Raw genomic sequence first — 6,723 nt, 5'->3', positions numbered from 1 at the left:
TTCCATGGAGATGGCCATTAGAACACACACACACACACACACACACACACACACACACATCTAGGAGAAAGAGACAGAGACAGAGGCAGAGACACAGAGAGGTCTTGATATGAAAAGCTTTGTGCTCTGTTGGAAAATGTTTTGGCCTCTGTGACTAACAATGTCATAATTCTCCTCCAAAATTAAAAACTAGAAATAGCATAAAAGCCAGCAATGCCTTTTCTAAGTATATTTCCCAAAGAACTGAGGACAGGGTCTCAAGAGATGGGACCCATGTTCACAGAAGCAGTGCCAACAATCACCAAGAGATGAGCTCAAGCCACAGGTCCATTGAGAGGTGAACAGACTCTGCTGTGCACCCACTGGAGTATCAGTCAGCTCTAGCAAAGCTAGGTGTGGTGGCCATACCTGTAACCTCAGCACTTGCGTAGGTAGGACAATTGCCCTTGGTTCAAGGCCAGCCTGTACTATATACAGTAAGTTCCAGGCTATAGCCTGTTCTCAAAAATTAAAAGAAAGGGGACAGGAAAAAGAAAGAAACGGAGAAAGAATGAGATTCTGATTTACAGCAGGAGCAGTAATATAGATGAGTCTTAAACACATTATGCTGAGAGAAGTAGGAACTGCTACATGGCTCGGCTTATGTAGGCAAATCAGTAGACGCAGAGTTAGAGGGTAGTTTCCAGAGGGAGCTGGTAGTTACAGCGAGGCCTGTGGGAAGGAAAGAGGAGCTACTATTTAATGAATACACTATTGCAGGTTAGCAAGAAGAAACACTTGCAAAGTAAAAGAAACATTTAGCAACACTGCATTGTACATTGAAGAAGGGTTGGGATGGTGGGGTGTGGTAGGGTACATCCTTATTTCTAGCATTCACAAGACTGAGGCAGGTAGATCTCTGAGTTCCAGACCAGCCTGGCCCACAAAAAGTGTTCCTCACCAAAGCTACCTTTTTTTTTACCCTGTCTCAAAACAAACAAACAAACAAAACAAAAAAACCCAAAAAACAAAAAACAAAAACAAAAACAAAACAAACAAACCAAGAATGGTTTAAAATTGTATTATGCAGTTTCTATCACAGTTTTAAGAGGAAGGCTGAGGATGTGGCTCAGGATACCGTTTTTGCCTAACATGCAAGAGACCTTGGCTTTGGCTTTGGCCTTGGTAATTTCTACCCATTAAAAAGTCCAGGTTGAATAAATGATCAGCCATTGTAAACTTATTCCATGAACTTGAACTACAGTTCTCTAATGGCTTAATGGCTCCCTCCATCCTCCATGATCACATCAGTTACTTCCTATAACACCTATGGCAAGACCAGGCTAGTCATCGGACAAGGAGGCCCCACAGTCTAAGTGGCCTGCCATGAAGACTCTCTAACTCCTGGATGGAAGCCCTTAGTAGACAATGGTAGCCTCTGAGCTTTGCAGGTTTAAGTTTTATATAGAGGAAGATGGAGTCAGTCCATGATGAAGAAAGGAAGGCCAGGGGTACAGGAGACTGGAGACTGGGTGTACTTCCACAGGCTTATAATCCCCTCATTTGGGCAGTAGAGTTAAGAGGATCAGAAGTTCAAGGTCATTCTTGAAACACAGCAAGTTCAAGGCCAGCCCCAGTTAATGAGACCCCTCCTAACCATACACACACTCACACACACACACACACACACACACACACACACACACACACACACACACAGTCCCTGTAGGGACCTTATCTTCAGGGTGAACCCAGAGCTGCCACAGGCTCAGGTGTTTCGTGTTTGTCTTTGGTTGTTGTGGGTTTTTGAGGTGCTGGGGATTAAAACCAAGACCTTAACATCTGTCTGTCTGTCTGTCTGTCTATTCCTATACCTAGATCTATCGAGTGCATTTGAGTTGTTCCCAGTGTAGAAGGAGGAACAAGCTAAGAGCAAGTAAACATAAACTAACATAGGAAAATAAAATATTGTGAAGCAAGAGGCAGAGAATACAAAGAAGGGATTTGTGGAAAGAAAAAAAGACCGTCATAGAAATGTGGCTCCAGATCTCAGTAGGTAAGGCTGAGATGAAGCTAAGGCTGAGACATGCCTTCTGCAGGTGGCACTGACAACGGTGGAGCCCGTGGGAATTAGGAGGCCCCCAGCTCCTAGCTTACAGTCTCAGAGAAAATTCATGACGACGACGACAGATTTGAATTTCAAATAAACACCAAGTGCATTTTTAGCGTTAGTATTTATTTCCCAGATGCACTCAACAGCAACTGTAGACAAGGAACTGAACATATATATATATATATATATGTATATATATATATATATATATACACACACACACACACACACACACACACACACACACACGGGCTCCTACACGGTCACTTGCTGCATCTGGCCACCCTCCCCTGAGGTGAGGACAACTCTTCCCAGCCTGACAGTAGGCCAAACTCTGTGTGTCCCCTCTGACCTAGTTTCTGGGTTGTCACCTTCAAGAGTCATTAGACATTCTTGACTTTGGGTTTAGAAGGACCTTAGGAATGCCAGCAGGTTGTCAAGTGCCACTGTGCTGCTAACAATCCCTCTCCCCAGCCCCCAAACAGAGATGAAAGGGAAACGGCTCCTTTGTTCGTGTTCTGGAAGGTGACAGTGTCGTCCATTTTTATATTGGCTTCTTTATCTTTTTGAGGTCAAAACTCCCCATACACACAAACCCTGGCCTTAATTAGCATTACGGTGGGAGGACTCCACTCTCTTCCTGGCCTCATGGTTGGTGTGTGTATGTGTGAGAAACACCAGCTTAATCAAATCTCTGCAAACAAGAATGCTTGTGGAGGCATGTCCTGAGGGTAGACCCAGAGATGCTACAGGCTGGAAGTGTTTCATATTTTTTGGTTGTTGTGAGGTGCTTGGGATCAAAGCCAGGGCCTCATATATACTAGGTAAGTGCTCTACCACTGAGCTACACTACCCCAATACCTGCCCCTCCCTCCTCCACACACACCCCCGCCCCCATCCGACAACTCTTAGGACTTCTCTAGCTTCCTCCCAGGCTGGACTGTTAAAGCGTCAGGACAGCCACAACAAGCAAAGTTGCTTAAACTTCACTATAGCAGGACGTGGTAACCTACAACCAAGTCAGAAGATAGGGAACTAGAAGGCGGTGCTTAAGACCCTCCCTTCGTCCATAAAACATGTCAGGCAAAGTCATTTCATGCCCCAGCGTCTGTGCACTGTTCCAGAAAGTTACACCTATTCATCTCTCTCAAAAAATGTTTATGGGGGAAAAATGTTTGTGAAGCGACGTCATCCCCAGGAGAAAACTAACTCTCAGGTGAGATGCTCCCCTTTGTGGGACATCTGCTTCTGTGGAAACCTTGACAATGGGGCCGGTGCTTGACAATGGGGCCGGTGCTTGACAATGGGGCCGGTGCTTGACAATGGGGCCGGTGCTTGACAATGGGGCCGGTGCTTGGCCTGAAAGCACCAGGCAAAGGTAGTTTTGGAAAAACAAATCCCAGAGGCAGAGAGACCTAAATGTCTGCATGTGTGACCACTCCTAAAATGGATTTTCTGAGATTAAAGGAGAGAGGGAGGGGGACTCTTTTCTTGTTGATGCATTTAAAGCTTCCAGGCTCAGGCCAGACAACACCAGCCAGTCAGAATAGCTGAAGGAAATGATAACCCCACACACCAAAACCTATTTCAGCCTCCTTTAAGGGCTGAGGCTCTACAAGACTCTCAAAAGCCATCCTTCGAAGCAAAAAGGCATTCTGGTTGACTCTGAAACAGAACAAAAGTTTCCTAATGAAATGGAACTAAAAGCCAGGAAATCCCACCTTGTGTCAGCTCTAGAAACTGTTTGATTTAGCAAGAATAATTTTTTTTTTGCAGCTGTTATATTTGAAAACAATTAGTGGTCTCATCCGCATCAAGGAACTCCTCAGAAATTATAACCACTGGAAATTAAATTAGCAAAAATTGTCTCGAAGTGAACTACAAAAATGCCCCCAAACCTATGTTAAGAGAAAAATTAATCACATTTGCAGCAGGCTGTGGGGCTTTGCTGAGCTATGGAGTGTGTCTAAAAGTTGGACTGCCTTGGCTGTTACAAAGGTTTTTGAACAACACTGAACCAATGGGTCAGGGCCCATAAGAAGTTTTAATGAGAGCAGCTGCACCCAGGAAGGGGTAATGAAGAAAGGCTTTTGCGAGCATCTGAATTGATTTATTCAAGCCACCCTAGAGACCACTTAAGCTGGAAGGCCCCTGATTATCACTGAGTCCCATGCAAAGGTAGGGCAGGCCTCTGGGTCTCTAGACACCAATCCTTTTTGTGTAAGTGGGATAAGACACCTGAGACTCAGAGAAGATGAGGTCACTGCTTAGGTCACATTCAAAGCACTAACCAGGGGCACAGACTTGGGGATACAGGACCTACAAGCTTAGGAATGAGACTCTCAGATTCCTAGACCCCAGACTTTACCTTCCTCACTATAGACACAGACTTCTTCCCCTCTGCTTTCTTTACTAAGGTCTCATCCCTTTGTCTCTAAAGTTTAGCTGAAGCTTTTGAAGGTCACTTGCCACATTTTAAGAACTACTTTGGGGTATGTGATGTATTCACACATGTGTTGCTGGCAAGAATACCCTGTGTGTTGAACACAGAAACCAGAGGACATTGGGCATCCTTCCTCTATTTCTCTCATCTTATTGGGGGTGGGAGGACAGTGTCTCTCATTGAACCTGAAGCTCCCTGTTTTTGCAAAGCTAGCTCCTGGGACCTTCCTGTCTCCATCCCGTAGTGCTAGGGTTACAGGAAAGTATGGCCATTCACCCATTTTATATGGGTGCTGGGGATTTGAACTCATGCCTTCTCGATTCCATAGGTGATACTCTTACCCACTGAGCTGGCTCCACAGCGTTATTCTGCTTCGTTATTAGAGTCCAGCTCATATTCTTAGACGACTATTGACCAGGCACCTGTCGCCAAACCTTCTGACTAGAAGTTTACCCATTTCTTTGGTAAATCACCCAAGCCAAGGTCTCTGCCTTCCAGGACTCAGATAGCCTACTGGATGACCCCCATAGCTGCCACAGGGGGCTTTGCACTGGGACATGCCCTCTGCCTCCCCGTTGTGTCCACAAGAGAGCAGCATGGCTGCGACTTGGGCGGGCCTACATGTGCCAAGCACATTTAGAGTTATCTTGACTATTTTTTCTGGAAAGGCTTCCTTATTCCTGGTTGCCGGTATGTGGGTGGCATCCCCTTCTTCACTCCTACTCCTCCAATTAATTGCCCCTGGTAACTTCAGCTTCCCCATGGGGCAGTCAATCCTTCAATTCCTAAGCAGTGAGCATCAGTCAAGGGTGATAAATCTGGGAAGGGGGAACACAGAGGGGATGTAAGTTGTAGTTCATGATAAGAAATCAAAACACTCCCACAGGTATGAATCCCTGAGTTGGAACCCCTGGTACTGCATAAACATACCACAAAGACCCTCATCTGTGATTTCAACACTGGAGGGATGGAGGGTGAAGGATCAGAAGTTCAAGCTCAGCTACACAGTAAATCTGAAGCCAGTTGGGCTACACAAGACCTTGTCTAAAAATAAGTAAGTTAATAAATTAATGAGTATGACTGAGCTTTGTGCTGTTCCAAGAACTTTAAGAATTCAGAGCTGGGGTGGGGAGTGAAGGTGGTAGGCCTCTACAGAGAACATATTTTACAGTCTTTGGAAGGCAAGAAGTATTGCGAAAACAAATGGCAAAAAAAAATGCATTTGAAAAGAAACAGGCAGTCAGAAGTAAGATGAATAGGACGGCTAAGGGACACAGTACAGCAGTATAGCACTTGCCTAGCGAGTGTAGGGTGACAGGCAAGTAGGTGACAGGTAGGGTTTGACTGCTGTGAACAGACACCATGACTAAGGCAACTCTTTAAAAAAAAAAAAAAAATATATATATATATATATATATATATATCATGCTTCATGAATTAGCAAGTAATTCTTGTGCAGGGGCCATGTTAATCTTCTCTGTATCATTCCAATTTTAGTCTATGTGCTGCTGAAGCAAGACCCAAGGCAACACTTATAAAAACATTTAACTGGGGCTGGCTTGCAGGTTCAGAGATTCAGTCCATTATCATCAAGGTGGGAGCATGGCAGCATCCAGGCAGACATGGTGCAGGAGGAGCTGAGAGTTCCACATCTGCCTCTAAAGGCCACTAGCAGAATACTGGCTTCCAGGCAGCTAGGATGAGGGTATTATAGCCCACACCCACAGTGACACACCTACTCTAACAAGGCCACCCCTTCTAACAGGGCCACTCCCTGGGCCGAGCATATACAAACCATCACAGGCCCTGGGTTTGTTCCCTAGAATGACACAAACAAAACCAACTACAGCTAAAGCTGTACATCCCCAAGGAGCTAAAGAACCCTAAGACAGATGATAAAAAGAAGATGGAGTCCTTGTTATTTTTCCTTCTTCCTATTTAAACCCTTTGTCAGTCCTCTCTGCAATGCTCTGCCCTAAAGTTTTACTCTAAGACTTATATGTTCATCCTCATCCTCTTCTTCCTCCTCCTTCCCCCATTCCCCTGCAATTCTTCAGCCCTTTTGTTGCAAGTGACAGAAATCCAACTTCGGGCTGGTGAGATGGCTCAGTGGGTAAGAGCACCCGACTGCTCTTCCGAAGGTCCAGAGTTCAAATCCCAGCAACCACATGGTGGCTCACAACCATCC

At 45.2% G+C, this 6,723-nt stretch overlaps 1 non-coding gene across 1 annotated transcript; it reads right to left on the bottom strand.

The window, feature by feature from the left end:
• Positions 1-5,949: 5,949 nt before the first annotated feature.
• Positions 5,950-6,052, bottom strand: LOC115030905. The gene has a single exon (XR_003836508.1). It is a non-coding gene; the product is annotated as a U6 spliceosomal RNA (small nuclear RNA).
• Positions 6,053-6,723: the final 671 nt, after the last annotated feature.

The sequence above is a fragment of the Mus caroli genome, chromosome 4 (genome assembly GCF_900094665.2).
Source record: "Mus caroli chromosome 4, CAROLI_EIJ_v1.1, whole genome shotgun sequence".
NCBI classification, from domain to species: Eukaryota; Metazoa; Chordata; class Mammalia; order Rodentia; family Muridae; genus Mus; species Mus caroli.
The sequence above is the reverse complement of the archived record's forward strand: the minus strand, read 5'-3'. Positions and strand labels throughout refer to the sequence as shown.